The sequence below is a fragment of the Arachis ipaensis genome, chromosome B10 (genome assembly GCF_059453495.1).
Source record: "Arachis ipaensis isolate K30076 ecotype BB chromosome B10, ASM5945349v1, whole genome shotgun sequence".
Taxonomy (NCBI): Eukaryota; Viridiplantae; Streptophyta; class Magnoliopsida; order Fabales; family Fabaceae; genus Arachis; species Arachis ipaensis.
The window spans coordinates 137,594,648-137,613,130 of NC_142435.1; the positions used below are offsets into that span (position 1 = coordinate 137,594,648).

General features: G+C 38.3%; 1 long non-coding RNA gene and 1 pseudogene across 1 annotated transcript; one reads left to right on the forward strand and one right to left on the reverse strand.

Moving 5' to 3' along the window:
- Nucleotides 1-1,698: 1,698 nt before the first annotated feature.
- Nucleotides 1,699-2,015, forward strand: LOC148581861 (uncharacterized). Its single transcript, XR_015883441.1, has 3 exons — nucleotides 1,699-1,717; nucleotides 1,817-1,871; nucleotides 1,953-2,015. It is a non-coding gene; the product is annotated as an uncharacterized LOC148581861 (long non-coding RNA).
- A 14,440-nt stretch (nucleotides 2,016-16,455) lies between these two features.
- On the reverse strand, nucleotides 16,456-17,105 carry LOC107622089 (putative protein phosphatase 2C 76 pseudogene; annotated as a pseudogene).
- Nucleotides 17,106-18,483: the final 1,378 nt, after the last annotated feature.

Here is an 18,483-nt window from a genome sequence, read left to right on the forward strand (position 1 = left end):
AAGAACATGTAGATCACCATTATATATATAGTTAGAATAAGTTTACCAGGTTATGTCCACTATAAGTATAATGCAACTATGCACGTTTATTAATAAATTTTCAGGTTATATTTTATTCGTATTTGTCTTACATTTTAGTTTTAATATATCGTTATGATCGAGTATGAGACTTTATCGTTGTTCTTATTATATTGCGTGATTATTTTATATTTCACCTATTAAAACAACAAACTGGACCTAAAACAAACCACCATTTAATTTGTATGCCAAAAACAGGTTTAATAAGGTAAGATTAGTTTCACATATATATAACTATAACAATAGAACCAAAAAAATTTTTCATAAATTTTATGCTTAATTTGTTTCTTAAAATTCGTTCTCTTCTTTAATCATACGTATATATAGTACTACTACTCATATAATCGGTACTTACTTAAATAATAATAAAAGGATAGCGTTCCCCTCCCAGCTCCCATCCAGCAAATTCCTCTAAAGCCAAACTAATAAATGCAATTTTAATATGTATCTTAGGATAGTATTATCTATTTTCAATAACTAATTAATTTTGGTCTTCTTCTTTAAATATAATTTAAATGGTTCATTCTTTCTTAACATTTTTAGAACAAAATAATTTTTTAGTAGTAATTAATTTTATAGTAATTCTCCCAATAATAATTGTTAAGTCAAAATTATCTTATATACTCTCAATTTTTTATTTTAAAAATTGATGAATTGATTGATTCTATTTTAAAATTTGAAAATTCTTAACATTAAAATGCATCGACTAACCATAAAAAATAGTATCGACTCTTTAAAATCAAATGTTGGTCATTCTCTTTTTGGTAAAAAAATAGTATTAAATAATTAATTATTATTTTTTAATAATTTTGGTAAAAAAAATTATAATAACAAAAGGTTGAAAAATATCAAATTTGAAAAATGTTTGTATGTTCTCAAATTTTGATTTTAAACATTATTGATACATTTATAATATTTTAAAATTTAAAAAATTGAAGAGTTTGTGATGATCACAAATTTATATAATCCTTTCACATTGGAAATAACTTCTTATCACATTATAAAATAATAGCAAATTAGATAGTCATATTAGCATCTCATTAAATGATGTAATACCCGGTCTAACCGAAATTTAGTAAATAATAAGTTAAATAGGAGCGAATATGGTTGGAAGATTTGGCAATTGGAATTTGATAATTTAAATATGATATTTGGATTCAGTGAATTTTTCCGAGTCGGAAAATATAGTTTTCTGCGTAAAAGTGCACAGTGGAATTTTGACCGGCAGTACCGGCTGAGATCTGTCTGGTACTACAACTGAGGAAATTGATTATGGGTAAATAAGATTAAGAAATGAGGAATTATAATTGGGAAAGGTAGAAATATTTAAACTGCGATTTAGAGCGCTAATCTTAAAGGTTTTGGCCCAAAATTGGGCCAATGGGCAAAAATAAGTGAACCGGGCCTAAGTGGGCCCAAGACCCAACATATATAAACATTAGTTGTGAGCATTTCAGCTCATTTTACCCTAAAAAGAAGGGTTGGGGCGCTGATTTGAGAAGAGAGAAGAGAAGAGAGAAAACCTAACTCTCTTTGATCTTCAAACCACCATAACTTGAGCTACGGAGCTCCGATTGACGAGCCGTTTGCGGCCACGCGTTGCTCTTCTCATCCTCTACAATTCTATCCAAGTTTGGTGGTGAGTATTTCATTTATCTCTGCCCAGTTTTCGAAATTCCCCACTGTTACACGTTTTTTGGGTAGTTAGTGTTGAAATCTTGTGATTTTGGGTGTTTAGGGATACTCCAACATGGATTCTAAGTGGATTCTATCCCTACTTCATATGGGCTGAGGTAAGAAGTGCTCAAATCCTTGTGATTTGTCATTTTTATGAGCCCTAGGTTGATGTATGTATGTGACATTGGTTATGTTAGTGTATTTGGTGATGTTGGTGCACAATTGGGAGATTGGTATTGCTTGAGGAGCTTTGGTAAGGCTTGGAGCTAAGGTTGGTGAAGAATTCCAAAGAAGAGGCTCAATTGGTTTGGCTACAAGAGGTACGGTTTAAGTTTCATTTAAGTACCGTGTGTTGTGATGAGAATTCCTAGGCTAGATGCCCCTAGGATTAAGTTTGGATTGTGTAAATGGTTGGTGCTAATATGCATAGTTGATATGTAATGTGAATTAATGATTGGGTTGAGAATTGTGTGACCTTGTATGCTTGGTGTATTTGAGAATTTGATGTACTAGGTAATGAGTATTGATTTGTGGTTTATGCATTTAAATTGTGAAAATTGGGCCGGAGGCCGTGAATTTTGGGCCGGAGGCCGGAAAGAGGTAAGAAAGGTAAGTCGATGTGTGCATTGTATGATGGCACAAGTGATTGGATGAATTTCAGATAATGAATATATGAATGATTAGGTTGGTTATTGAATAATAAGGTTTGAGAAGTTGAAGTGTGGAATTTGGTAATTTTGGGTAAAATTATGTAGACGAGGTATGTTTGGTTCGGTTGAGATATATTATGTGATCATATATGTGATTATGATTATTGATGCCTTGATGGTATGATGATGCATTAGAGATATGTATGTTGTGATATATGCTTGGAGAATGATTAAGGTTGATTTGTGGGTGAAATCACGTGATAGTGAGTATGATATTGATTACGTATAATGATGGTTGATTGGAAATGGTATTATTGGAAATTGGGATGAGGAAGGATGTATGACATGATATTGTGTTTGTCCTTTAGCCATTTGATTGAGAAGTGTTAAAATGGTTAGATGTGGTTTTGGGAATTTTTGGTAAAGTGTCAATGTGTGAGTTGAGGATGGCTTGATGTGGATTTTGGTACATTTTGATTGATTTCAAAAAGGGTTGAAATTGGCATGTTTTGGTTGATTTTGAAAAGAGTTGAAAATGGCTTGTTTTAAAAATGGCACCTAGTGGTTTTGTATGAAAACATGGTTTTTGGGCATATTTTGACGGGACATAACTTGGACTACGGATCTCTGTTTTGTGCCAAATCTATTTAGAAAGGAAATTGGATCCGGGATGTCCATGCCGTTTGAAGAACGGGTGAAAAATGATTTAAAATGAGAAAGTTATGTCCGTCGGAAGATTGGGGGTTGAATCTGTAAATTCTGCAGCTTTTAACTTAGAAAATTTTTAGCAGAATGACCCTCCACGCGTAGGCGCACTTGGCGCGTACGTGTCGTTCTTCAAGAAGGCACTATCCACGCGTGCGCGTGGTGTGCGCGGGCACGTCGATGCACTGCACCAAATGCCCAGCTATTTTCCCGAGAGTTGTGCCAGAGTTGTGCCAGTTTTGTGCCTGGGGCGCAAGAGCACCCACGCGTACGCGTGGCTGACGCTTGCGCGTCGTTTGGCTATTTTTCAACCTGCGCGTCCGCGCGTATGACGCTTGCGCGTCGATGAGTTTTGTGGCCATCCATGCGTGCGCGTGGAGTGCGCGTACGCGTGGTCCTGTTTTCATGCCAAAGTTGATTTTTGAGTTTTTAAAGCCAAATCTCGTACTTCTAAGCCTCTGATCTCACCCCTTATGTATTAAATCATTATGATATGCCTAGCAATGAGAAAGGGCTAGGGGATGTGGTAACTTGCGAGTGAAGCAAGGGGAAAAGTTATGATCAATGATGATCAAAGATGATTATATGAGATATGGAGGATGATGGTGGAAGTACCGTGTATGCCATGAGCCAGAGGGCTATATTTATTGATAAATGGCCCGTTCTTGATTGGACCATGAGCCGGATGGCTGAGTTATTGCTGGGTTACGGCAAAGCCATTATTGTTTATGGCTGAGTATAAATGCATATATGATTAATGAATGAATATGTTAAATGGATAATAATGAAAAAATATTGAATGTGATGTGCGACCCCGGGTAGTAGGCAGTGGCGTTGTCCACTTGCTCCGGGTATGAGACGGGAAAGGAGGATTATGATAAACGAGTTTAATCGTGGGGTTTTGAATAAATGTGTATTTGAGATACCTGGGTAGTAGCAAGGGTCGTGGTTCATCCCGCTTGCTCCGGGTCATTGTCTGAGGATTGATAATAATGAAGGGTGATTATGAATAAATGTTTATTTGTGATACTTGGGTAGTAGCAAGGGTTGTGGTTCGTCCCACTTGCTCCAAGTTAATGTTTGAGATTTGGTAACAATGAATGTTGATAATATGAATTGAGATTGAATAAATATATGTTTGAGATGCCTGGGCAGTAGCAATGGTTGTGGTTCGTCCCACTTGCTCCGGGCCAATGCTTGAGATACCTGGGTAGTAGCAAGGGTTGTGGTTCATCCCACTTGCTCCAGGTCAGAGATTGCGACGCCTGGGTAGTAGCGGCAGTAGTGGTGAATCCACTCGCTCCAGGTTGAGCTTTTAGACACCCGCCTGGGTAGTAGCCGCAGTAGTGATTATTTCACTGGCTCTGGGTTGAGCGGGCAGTAGTAAGGGGGTTGTAGCTCAAACCTACTTGCTCCGCAATGGGTGTTTCTGTCCAATGGTTAGCTACCAGGACATGTCGGGTTGGCTATATAACCGACAGATGATATCATCAGCCATAGGGCAGGCATTCATCATTTGCATATGTTTGAATTGTTTGGGTTTGCCATTTGTTTTGGATTTCTACATCATATATGCCATGTTACCTGACTATATGCTACTTGTTCTACTTGTACCATATTTGTGTATTACTTGCTTGTATTGCTTGTGTTTGTACAACTGAGAGGCCCCTCATGCTGGTGTCGGTGGGTATGAGGGCTGTTCTTGATGGGATGAATTGATGATGCGATTGCATGATGATGTATTGATATAGAACTGCTGAGGCAGAACAACTGGTGATGGTTTTGCTTATGATTCTGAGTCTGATTCGTGGAAGAGTCAGCGAGTTGGGAAACATGTGAAACATGAATTAAATTTAGCACTCCCTTATGACAGTTGCCTATTCATGGATTAGCGAGAACCTAGGATGAATAATTGGTGAAGAAGTTTAGGATGCTTAGTGAGTTTTTATTGCAGTACATTGAATTTATTTGGCACTTTTACCGTACTGGGAACCCATGGGCCCGGGGTTCTCATTCCGTATATATCTCTTATTTTTCAGATACAGGTCCAGGTGCTCAGAAGTGAGTTGTGGGTCGTCTGAGAGACGGCGAAGATCTTTATTTCCTCTACTTTATGTTTTGATTAGAATCTCTCCACCTTTGTTTTGGAAAGTTTATATTATGTATTGAACTCTTTGAATTTGCCTATAGAGGCTCTCATGTTTCCTTCGGGAGAGATTAGGATATACTGTTGTCAACTAATTTCATAATGTACTCTAGCCGACCTAAACTTCGCGGGTCGCGACTAGTAGCTATTTACTTATGTTATATATATCTATCTGTTATCTATCTCTTAATCTCCTCTACGCCTTGTCCGTATATTGTTTTCGGCTTCACGATTTATCTTTTGTTGTCGAAACGTGAGAGATACGTCTTCGCGATTTTATTTCTATTCTTTTCAGGCTTCTCGATTAATACTCCTTTCGAAATTACCTATATTTATTTATTAAAAATCCACCTGAGAGTCGTACCACCGTAATATCATTGACTTATGACTCGAGCATAAGGATTTGAATATTAGGGTGTTACATTATGGTATCAGAGCAGTTCGTCCTCGTGAGCCTGAGGGATGGAACTGCTTATGCTTCAATGCATACTCTGAGTCTGTGCATGTGCTAGTTAGGGTATCTAACCGATACATCTAGCATGAAGTCCATGAGTGTACCTTTGGTACTTTGAAGCACTATACTTCCGATATTGAGACTGATCAACTTGATATCGATTGTTTGGTGTGTATAGGAACCAGATGGCACCTCGTGGACCCGGTCGGGGACGTGGAAGAGATCGTACTAATACGCAGGAACCGGAAATCAACCCGAATAACCCGGTAAACCTTATGGCGGTGTTGGAGAATATGGCTGCTGCTATGCAGGCCACTACGGAGGCTCTTGGGCAACAGATGAACAATAATGGCAATGGCGGAAGGGAAGCTCAGGGCCCGATGACACTGGCAACCTTCTTAAAGGTTAATCCACCTAAGTTCAAGGGAACCACCAATCCGACCGAAGCTGATACTTGGTTTCAGGCCATGGAGCGAGCACTGCAAGCGCAGTTGGTGCCTGAAGAGCAGCGTGTTGAATTCGCTACCTATCTACTCACGGGGGAAGTATCGCATTGGTGGCAAGGGGCTCGACGTCTCCTGCAATAGGAGAATGATCATATCACTTGGGATGCCTTCCAGGTGGAATTCTATAAGAAGTACTTTTCGAATTCCGCCAGGACAGCCAAGGAATTGGAGTTACTGCAGCTAAAGCAAGGTGCTATGTCCATATCTAAGTATACAGACAAATTTGAGGAGCTATTCAGGTTTTCCCGCATGTGTCAAGGAGCTCCGGGAGACTTCGAGGAATGGAAATGCATTAAGTATGAAGGAGGGCTCCGGAGTGACATCTTAAGTTCAGTGGGACCAATGGAGATCCGAACTTTTTCAGAGTTAGTGAATAAGAGCAGAATTGCTGAAGAGTGTGTGAAAAGGAGGGTTGCAGAGAAGGGAAGTCATAGAGAGCACAACCAAGGATTCGCACCAAGGGGTCGAGAGTTTAAGGAGAGAGGATACGTACAACACTTTCCCCAAGGACAGAATAACTTTGCGACGAGTAAGGAGTCCCAAAGGAATGGTAAGGGAAAACGGGCAGCGGCTGCTTCTGATGTTTCAAGCTGTCAGAGATGTGGAAGTCATCACCCAAATAGGCCGTGCCGATTGGGGTTAGGTGTATGTTACAAGTGCGGGTTACCAGGGCATGTATCAAGAAATTGCCAACAAGGAGAGAGTCAGGATGCGGGCCGATTGCGACAGTAAGATTGAGGTAATTGCCTTAATACAAATGGATAAATGCCTGTGATGTAAATGACTTTCTGTTGAGAATGATATGTTGTGTTTGTTATGTAGTTGGTTGATTTCTGGATTTTTGGTGAAATGGATTGAACTCGTGACTTTTAGTTCCTTTGATTTAAATAGATAAGGGATGGTCCTAAATGATGGATTTGGAAACGTTAATTCGAATTATCGGTCAAGTTAAGTGGTGGTTTAGTACTTGAGGAAATAAGTGATGGAACTAATACTTGACGAGAAATCAAGGTGGCATAGCGGAAGCTTGCTAAAGCGTTAGCATAGTATGGTAATAATAAGGAAAAGTAGAGCATGATTGGAAATGCTTTATGCTTTGAGTACTTAAAAGTTTAGTGAGCTTATGCAGATAATGATTCTAGGTAATTGGAATTAATTGTGGCTGTGAGCCTTGATGGTTCTGAAACGGATGAGGAAATTATCATTGATGCATAATTGGATTTAGATGATGAGAGAGTGCGAGTTGTCGTCTTTGAGAGATGAGTACCATGATGTTTGGTCATAGTAACCTTGGAATTAGATTGAGATTTATAATGATTGGTTTTGAAAGACGAATGTGAAAGCCACTAAATTGAAATACAGATGCAGTACTGAGATTGGTTTGAGGGAGCCCATGACGGGTGGTAAACTCCAATTTTTGGGGAGGTACTGTTGAAAATTTTTCTCCAAAAAATTTGAAAGAGTGCTGGTTATGGTTTTAAGGATAATTTTTTTTATATGAGTAACTTTAACGAAAGAGATGTGTCTCGAATGCTTTTATAGATTATTAAAAGAAAGCGGATTCTTATGATTTTTGTTAAATTGTTATTTCAAACTCATTTGCTTTCTAGAAATGAAAGGGATTTTTGATTGATGAGTCAGAGACTTTATAACATCAAGTCATGTAGAAATTCGAAGGTTTGAGAATAAGAAAGTAAGTTTGGAGGTTATGCTTGGAGTTGAGCTGTGATTAGTGGTAATTGGCTTGGCAGAGGGAGAGGATAGTGATGGACGGAATTTTCGAGGACGAAAATTTCTGTTAGGGGGGTAGAATGTAATACCCGGTCTAACCGAAATTTAGTAAATAATAAGTTAAATAGGAGCGAATATGGTTGGAAGATTTGGCAATTGGAATTTGATAATTTAAATATGATATTTGGATTCAGTGAATTTTTCCAAGTCGGAAAATATAGTTTTCTGCGTAAAAGTGCACAGTGGAATTTTGACCAGCAGTACCGGCTGAGATCTGTCTGGTACTACAACTGAGGAAATTGATTATGGGTAAATAAGATTAATAAATGAGGAATTATAATTAGGGAAGGTAGAAATATTTAAAGTGCGATTTAGAGCGCTAATCTTAAAGGTTTTGGCCCAAAATTGGGCCAATGGGCAAAAATAAGTGAACCGGGCCTAAGTGGGCCCAAGACCCAACATATATAAACATTAGTTATGAGCATTTCAGCTCATTTTACCCTAAAAAGAAGGGTTGGGGCGCTGATTTGAGAAGAGAGAAGAGAAGAGAGAAAACCTAACTCTCTTTGATCTTCAAACCACCATAACTTGAGCTACGGAGCTCCGATTGACGAGTCGTTTGCGGCCACGCATTGCTCTTCTCATCCTCTACAATTCTATCTAAGTTTGGTGGTGAGTATTTCATTCATCGCTGCCCAGTTTTCGAAATTCCCCACTGTTACACGTTTTTAGGTAGTTAGTGTTGAAATCTTGTGATTTTGGGTGTTTAGGGATACTCCAACATGGATTCTAAGTGGATTCTATCCCTACTTCATATGGGCTGAGGTAAGAAGTGCTCAAACCCTTGTGATTTGTCATTTTTATGAGCCCTAGGTTGATGTATGTATGTGACATTGGTTATGTTATTGTATTTGGTGATGTTGGTGCACAATTGGGAGATTGGTATTGCTTGAGGAGCTTTGGTAAGGCTTGGAGCTAAGGTTGGTGAAGAATTCCAAAGAAGAGGCTCAATTGGTTTGGCTACAAGAGGTACGGTTTAAGTTTCATTTAAGTACCGTGTGTTGTGATGAGAATTCCTAGGCTAGATGCCCCTAGGATTAAGTTTGGATTGTGTAAATGGTTGGTGCTAATATGCATAGTTGATATGTAATGTGAATTAATGATTGGGTTGAGAATTGTGTGACCTTGTATGCTTGGTGTATTTGAGAATTTGATGTACTAGGTAATGAGTATTGATTTGTGGTTTATGCATTTAAATTGTGAAAATTGGGCCGGAGGCCGTGAATTTTGGGCCGGAGGCCGGAAAGAGGTAAGAAAGATAAGTCGATGTGTGCATTGTATGATGGCACAAGTGATTGGATGAATTTCAGATAATGAATATATGAATGATTAGGTTGGTTATTGAATAATAAGGTTTGAGAAGTTGAAGTGTGGAATTTGGTAATTTTGGGTAAAATTATGTAGACGAGGTATGTTTGGTTCGGTTGAGATATATTATGTGATCATATATGTGATTATGATTATTGATGCCTTGATGGTATGATGATGCATTAGAGATATGTATGTTGTGATATATGCTTGGAGAATGATTAAGGTTGATTTGTGGGTGAAATCACGTGATAGTGAGTATGATATTGATTACGTATAATGATGGTTGATTGGAAATGGTATTATTGGAAATTGGGATGAGGAAGGATGTATGACATGATATTGTGTTTGTCCTTTAGCCATTTGATTGAGAAGTGTTAAAATGGTTAGATGTGGTTTTGGGAATTTTTGGTAAAGTGTCAATGTGTGAATTGAGGATGGCTTGATGTGGATTTTGGTACATTTTGATTGATTTCAAAAAGGGTTGAAATTGGCATGTTTTGGTTGATTTTGAAAAGAGTTGAAAATGGCTTGTTTTGAAAATGGCACCTAGTGGTTTTGTATGAAAACATGGTTTTTGGGCATATTTTGACGGGACATAACTTGGACTACGGATCTCTGTTTTGTGCCAAATCTATTTAGAAAGGAAATTGGATCCGGGATGTCCATGCCGTTTGAAGAACGGGTGAAAAATGATTTAAAATGAGAAAGTTATGTCCGTCGGAAGATTGGGGGTTGAATCTGTAAATTCTGCAGCTTTTAACTTAGAAAATTTTTAGCAGAATGACCCTCCACGCGTAGGCGCACTTGGCGCGTACGCGTCGTTCTTCAAGAAGGCACTATCCACGCGTGCGCGTGGTGTGCGCGGGAACGTCGATGCATTGCACCAAATTCCCAGCTATTTTCCCGAGAGTTGTGCCAGAGTTGTGCCAGTTTTGTGCCTGGGGCGCAAGAGCACCCACGCGTACGCGTGGCTGACGCTTGCGCGTCGTTTGGCTATTTTTCAACCTGCGCGTCCGCGCGTATGACGCTTGCGCGTTGATGAGTTTTGTGGCCATCCATGCGTGCGCGTGGAGTGCGCGTACGCGTGGTCCTGTTTTCATGCCAAAGTTGATTTTTGAGTTTTTAAAGCCAAATCTCGTACTTCTAAGCCTCCGATCTCACCCCTTATGTATTAAATCATTATGATATGCCTAGCAATGAGAAAGGAGCTAGGGGATGTGGTAACTTGCGAGTGAAGCAAGGGGAAAAGTTATGATCAATGATGATCAAAGATGATTATATGAGATATGGAGGATGATGGTGGAAGTACCGTGTATGCCATGAGCCGGAGGGCTATATTTATTGATAAATGGCCCGTTCTTGATTGGACCATGAGCCGGATGGCTGAGTTATTGCCGGGTTACGGCAAAGCCATTATTGTTTATGGCTGAGTATAAATGCATATATGATTAATGAATGAATATGTTAAATGGATAATAATGAAAAAATATTGAAATGTGATGTGCGACCCCGGGTAGTAGGCAGTGGCGTTGTCCACTTGCTCCGGGTATGAGACGGGAAAGGAGGATTATGATAAACGAGTTTAATCGTGGGGTTTTGAATAAATGTGTATTTGAGATACCTGGGTAGTAGCAAGGGTCGTGGTTCATCCCGCTTGCTCCGGGTCATTGTCTGAGGATTGATAATAATGAAGGGTGATTATGAATAAATGTTTATTTGTGATACTTGGGTAGTAGCAAGGGTTGTGGTTCGTCCCACTTGCTCCAAGTTAATGTTTGAGATTTGGTAACAATGAATGTTGATAATATGAATTGAGATTGAATAAATATATGTTTGAGATGCCTGGGCAGTAGCAATGGTTGTGGTTCGTCCCACTTGCTCCGGGCCAATGCTTGAGATACCTGGGTAGTAGCAAGGGTTGTGGTTCATCCCACTTGCTCCAGGTCAGAGATTGCGACGCCTGGGTAGTAGCGGCAGTAGTGGTGAATCCACTCGCTCCAGGTTGAGCTTTTAGACACCCGCCTGGGTAGTAGCCGCAGTAGTGATTATTTCACTGGCTCTGGGTTGAGCGGGCAGTAGTAAGGGGGTTGTAGCTCAAACCTACTTGCTCCGCAATGGGTGTTTCTGTCCAATGGTTAGCTACCAGGACATGTCGGGTTGGCTATATAACCGACAGATGATATCATCAGCCATAGGGCAGGCATTCATCATTTGCATATGTTTGAATTGTTTGGGTTTGCCATTTGTTTTGGATTTCTACATCATATATGCCATGTTACCTGACTATATGCTACTTGTTCTACTTGTACCATATTTGTGTATTACTTGCTTGTATTGCTTGTGTTTGTACAACTGAGAGGCCCCTCATGCTGGTGTCGGTGGGTATGAGGGCTGTTCTTGATGGGATGAATTGATGATGCGATTGCATGATGATGTATTGATATAGAACTGCTGAGGCAGAACAACTGGTGATGGTTTTGCTTATGATTCTGAGTCTGATTCGTGGAAGAGTCAGCGAGTTGGGAAACATGTGAAACATGAATTAAATTTAGCACTCCCTTATGACAGTTGCCTATTCATGGATTAGCGAGAACCTAGGATGAATAATTGGTGAAGAAGTTTAGGATGCTTAGTGAGTTTTTATTGCAGTACATTGAATTTATTTGGCACTTTTACCGTACTGGGAACCCATGGGCCCGGGGTTCTCATTCCGTATATATCTCTTATTTTTCAGATACAGGTCCAGGTGCTCAGAAGTGAGTTGTGGGTCGTCTGAGAGACGGCGAAGATCTTTATTTCCTCTACTTTATGTTTTGATTAGAATCTCTCCACCTTTGTTTTGGAAAGTTTATATTATGTATTGAACTCTTTGAATTTGCCTATAGAGGCTCTCATGTTTCCTTCGGGAGAGATTAGGATATACTGTTGTCAACTAATTTCATAATGTACTCTAGCCGACCTAAACTTCGCGGGTCGCGACTAGTAGCTATTTACTTATGTTATATATATCTATCTGTTATCTATCTCTTAATCTCCTCTACGCCTTGTCCGTATATTGTTTTCGGCTTCACGATTTATCTTTTGTTGTCGAAACGTGAGAGATACGTCTTCGCGATTTTATTTCTACTCTTTTCAGGCTTCTCGATTAATACTCCTTTCGAAATTACCTTATATTTATTTATTAAAAATCCACCTGAGAGTCGTACTACCGTAATATCATTGACTTATGACTCGAGCATAAGGATTTGAATATTAGGGTGTTACAAATGAGTCATATGATCCGTCCAAATTTTGTGAAGGTCAGTGACTTAAAAGTATTTTTCAATAGTTAGGGACGAAAATATCCGCGGAACAAAAGGTCAGGGACTTATTTATGCTTTTCTCTAAATTTTTATCATCTTTCCATAAAAAAAGAAACCTTAACGTGATATGATTTTCCTATATAAGTAGATGATACATTTTAGAATTTAAGAGAACCCTTTTTCAAAAGATATTCTTTTTTAAAAAATGTTGGTGTCGACCGTAAAGTTTCATCTGGTCCAAATCCAATTGGTAATAGAAGTCCTCCTCTTGCAAGATATTCTTTTTTAAAAAATATAGGTCTTGATCGTATCATTCTAGTTGGTCCAAACCCAAATGGACCTCCTCTAAAAAATACTTTTTCCAAAAATATAGGTTTCGACCATATCGTTCCAGTTGATCTAAATTCAGTCCATAATGAAGTGTCAGCACTGTCAAATCCAAACGGACCTCCTCCCAAAAAATGCTATTTCTAAAAAATTATAGGTCTCAACCGTATCGTTTCAATTAGTCCAAACCCAGTTCATAATGAAGTGCCAGTGCTGCCAATCCCAAATGGACCTCTTCCCAGAAAATACTCTTTCTCAAAAATTATATATAGGTCTCAACTGTATCATTCCAATTGAACCAAATCCAGTACATAATGAAGTGTCGACGCTACCAAACCCAAATGGACCTCCTCCCAGAAAATACTCTTTCTCAAAAACTATAGGTCTCGACCGTATCGTTCCAGTTGGTCCAAACCCAATCTATAATGAAGTGCCGGCGCTGCCAAATCCAAATGGACCTCTTCCCAAAAAATACTCTTTCTCAAAGATTATAGGTCTCGACCGTGTCGTTCCAGTTAGTCCAAATCTAATCCATAATGAAGTGCCAGCGCTGCTAAACCCAAATGAACCTCCTCTCAAAAAATATTCTTTCTCAAAAATTATAGATCTCGACTGTGTCATTCTAGTTGGTCCAAACCCAATTCATAATGACGTGCCGACGCTGCCAAATCCAAATGGACCTCTTCCCAAAAAATAAACTTTTTCAAAAGATATAGGTCTCAACCATGATATTCCATCTGGTCTAAATCGAATTGATAATCCAGCACCGGAAAGTTATTCTCTAGAAACATAAATCATGACCATAATATTTCCGATAGTCCAAATCCAATTAGTAATAAGACACCGGCAATAGTGGAAGGTCTTCCTTTCAGGAACATGTCGATCACCACTATATATAGTTGAATAATGTCCACTGTAAGTATAATGCAATTATGCACGTTTATTAATAAATTTTAAGGTTATATTTTATTCGCATTTGTCTTACATTTTAGTTTTAATATATCGTTATGATCGAGTATGAGACTTTAATTTATTGTTGTTCTTATATATATTGTGTGATTATTTTATATTTCACATATTAAAACAACAAACTGGATCTAAAACAAACCACCATTTAATTTGTATGCCAAAAACAGGTTTAATAAGGTAAGATCAGTTTCACGTATATATAACTATAACAATAGAACCAAAAAAATCTTCATGAATTTTATGCTTAATTTATTTCTTAAAACTCGTTCTCTTCTTTAATCATACGTATATATAGTACTACTACTCATATAATCGGTATTTACTTAAATAATAATAATAATAATAATACGAAATAATAATAACGAGAGTCTGAATTTCAGAAACTAGGATATATATGATGAATTTATAAAGAATAAAATATTTATTAACAAAAATCTTCATTAAAAAAAAAAAAAAAACTCTACAAAGAACATTTTAAACTCTACAAAGAGGATTCTGTTTTATTAAAATATTGCGATCAATATCCTTAAAATTAAGTTTACATTCATGCACTTCTGAGTGCCTATATATACTTTATTTTCACAAAACGAATCTCCTTGTAACACCCTCACTACTAGAATGTCACGCTTCCAGCTGCGCCACTCTGATAATAAGAAGTATTATGACTACTTTACATACTAAATATTTAAATAGAAGCCTGTCACTCGACACTGTATCGCTGCGTTCTTTGAAAACCGGAAAATAAATACTTTATCTTAAGAAAAATACAAGCAGACATAGATTCATATACAAGACTCCTTACATAATATCTTATAATATAATATACATATAAAACATACAACTCCTATCCCTCTTACAAACTAATTATAACAAAGACGAGGGAAGAAAATAATCTAATTCATACAACATATGAAACCAAACGCAGTTTAACTCTTCTTAATGCTTCTTCATCCGGTTCCTGAAAATGTAAAGCTGTAGGGGGTGAGAACCTAACCACATGGTCTCACCACGGAGTTTCAAAGTTATCATAAGAAGATATTTAACAAGAAAATTATTTTCAAACTCAGTGATTATCATCGCCTTATGAATCCTTTCAAAACCAGTAGGTAATTGTTCAAAACTTTTTCAAAGAAACAATGTTTAATCTAATTGAAATCCAAAACATTTCCTTTCTTATAAGAAAATCTCAATCAGAAACCAACCACGCAATCAAACAACACAATCATTAATTCAGCACCAAAGTTCATTCTCAAATGTAGCACGCCAGGACAAACACATGCAAGACAGACAAGAAAAGCACAAGTATGTAGCAATTATAGCAAATAGTTCAAGTAGCAGTTAAGAACAGTTTAACAATTAGGCAAACCAAAACAAGTTCAAACCCAAGAAAAACATACAAATGCATATGATGCATGCTTGTCCTATGGCTGATAAGGCTCATCTGTCGGTTATTCAGCCAGGCCGACAAGTCTGAATTATCCTTAGACTGTCCCCCGACGTACATCTCCAAGACTCTATGCATAGCTTTTTCTCAAATAATCAATATTGCTCAATGGGGGTAACATTCCCGGGAATTTATATAGTGCCCGGTCACACTTACGTCGTAGGGTCAACAGAGTATCGAGTTTTCAACCTGGTACATGTGGTGGCAAGCCATGGTACTTTATCCAGGGAACCTCGTATCTCAGATAATTCAAAATCATAAGCCATATGAATAATTCAAAGATCATATCTCAACATTCTCAACATTCTCAACATCATAATCATTCGTCAATCCAAATCTCATTTCCAAATTCATTTAAAAACTATATTTCAAAGAAAATTCTCATCATCCTTCTTTCCATTCCATTCACTAACAATTCCCAATCCAAAACATAACTCTTCGTTTGATAAATGAGGTAATTTTAAATCATATAATACTTAAAACCCTTTTAAAATAACTACTTTAAATGAAACTTCTAATTTTATAAAATTTCGATAGCATCTCCTCTAAAACTTGGGTTCTGCCACCCTTTTCGGGTCCCATCCAAACATTTTTCAAACTTTTTTCTCAACCATTTCCAAATCTCATTCATTTTGCAAAATTCAACCAGTTCCAATATCAAATTGTTTTCAAAGCGAATCAGTGCCAATAATAAATCTCTTTTTAAAATCAAACCAGCTCAAATACTAAATCATTTATAAAGTCAGACTAACTAAAAATTAAACCGTTTCCAAAATTAATTCAGTTTCATATTCCAAATCATTTCCAAAGCCGATTCATTTACATTATCAAAAATAGCTTCAAAACCAAGAAAACCATTTTTCATAATAATCAACTAAATAACCTTTCAAACTAATTTCTTTTTAGCCATCACAAACTACTCAAGCAATCATGCAGTCAGTCATTCAGTCCAGCAAACAACCACATTTATAAGACAATCATAATCACAGACATATGTTTCTCACATTAATATCTATTTATAACAACTCTGTAATGTAAAATAGATATTAAGAAAAACCCTACCTCAATTTAGTCAAAGCTCAATAGTTAAACGCATCAATTCCTCTTCCGTTCATCACTTCTGTTTGGTTTATGATCCTGAGAGAGCAATTGCTTTACCAGCCAATATTATAGTCCCAGAATCTCCAACATTAGCAACATAGAGATGGTTATCAACCAAAACAGCGATTGAAGCAGTAGAGCCATCATCCCGGAAAGTGTCTTTTTCAGAATCCAGAAATTGAGAATCAGTCCCTTGATACGTTTCACTTATAGCCAATTTGGCACCAGTAAAGAAAATTTGGATGCTTCATGAGATTATCAAAGAGATGCTCTTTCAAATACTCTACAGCACCAGAACTACCATGACCATCAAATATTCCAAATAAGCATATTGAATGACCACCAATCTTCAATATTTTAATATCATAAAAATTCTCCATCGTTACTCTCTTCCATCTGAAGCTTGAATACCACGGCTAAGCCTTCCATCCTCACTTTTCCACCCTCCACCTGCAAACCGGCCATCATCATCTCTTTCTGGCATCATATTCACAAGGGAACCAACACTTCTTGACACAGAACCCGTATCCACCATCATCACTGTGAATGTCTTAAATTGACGAATAAAAAATACTAGGGGCAGCTTGCAAACTCCTCTTAGTGTTGTTTATTCTCACTTGTTTAGAAAAGGTTCCAGCTTGAACAACCAAAGGCTTACACGATTGCTGCATACCATCTAACCGACCAATCCAGAAGACATGGGTTCCGGCGGCAGTTTTCGGCAACCACACCCGCAGCAACGTAGCTTCCAACAGAACCAAGTAGAGCGATAGTAACCTTTGAGTAACTCCGATGAGCTTCATCAGCGGTGGTAAGAAAGGCGGTCCCGACGGCCAGAGGCTCCAGCAGCGGTGGTGAGATTTGGCGGCAGTGACGTAAACATTGTCTCCTTCCTCACGTCGCACTCCTCCTCCGTCAGTCTCCTCTCTTCGAGCACTCTCTGTCCTCGGTTCCACCATGGATGGCGGTGACTCTGCTTGCGGTGAGGACGACGATTATGACCTCAGCAATGGCAGCGGCGGCAAGATGCAACGGCAACGGTGGCTTCTCCCCTGTGCGTGCTCTGCTCCTCCCTTGCATGGCTCTGGTTCGCGCTCCTCTTCCTCTGACGGCGACACACAACGGCACAGACGCATCTGCGGTGACAACAGCCTCAGCCGCAACAAAGAACGGCGGAACAGCCCACTAGCTCCGGTGCGTCTTCCCCCTTCCACCGGCACTCTTCCCTCTCTTTCTCTCTGTTTTCTCGGATTTCACTCTCTCTTCCCTGCTTTCCCTGTTTCCATTTCCGTTCTTTTTTTCTTTTTGTTTATTCTGAAGCTGTTTTTCTTTAAAGAAAAGGGGGTATGGCTAGGGGTGTACACGGCCCGGCCCGGTCCGAAGACCCGGCCCGGCCCCAAACACTTTAGAGGCTAATTTAGTGTGATTTCATCGGGTCTAGGGTCAGGTAAGGGTCTCAAAAATAGACCTGGTCATTATTTTGGGTCGGGTCCGGGCCATAGCTCGGGTCACCCGAATTCGGTCTGGTGGCCCGGTCATCATACACAATTAATATTTTGTGTTATTAGTGATGGATGATGGCTATTCTTATGTGGAATTTAAATATTGTAAACCTTAATATTTTGTGTTATGAGTCATTATAATATTATAAGTAAATGTTTTATGTTTAAAATGCATAAGACTTTAGACTAATGCATAATATTGTGTTATTTGTATTGATTTAAATATTTGGTATTTTTAGACAATATTAGTATTGATTATGGTTATGCTTTAATTTTAGAGAATGGTTGGTTTTTGTTATATTTTTGGAAAAACTACCAAAAGTACCCATGAAATTTATGAACACTGACAAAAATACCCATAAACTAAGGAAATTAACGATGTATCCATGGAAGATGGATTTCGTATGACAAAAGTATCCAAACCCTAATTTCTTTTTTGTTGATTTTTTAATAAAATTTTCAAACTATCCCCACTCTCAACCTCAACTCACTTTTTCAACTTTCCATAACCCAACCTGTA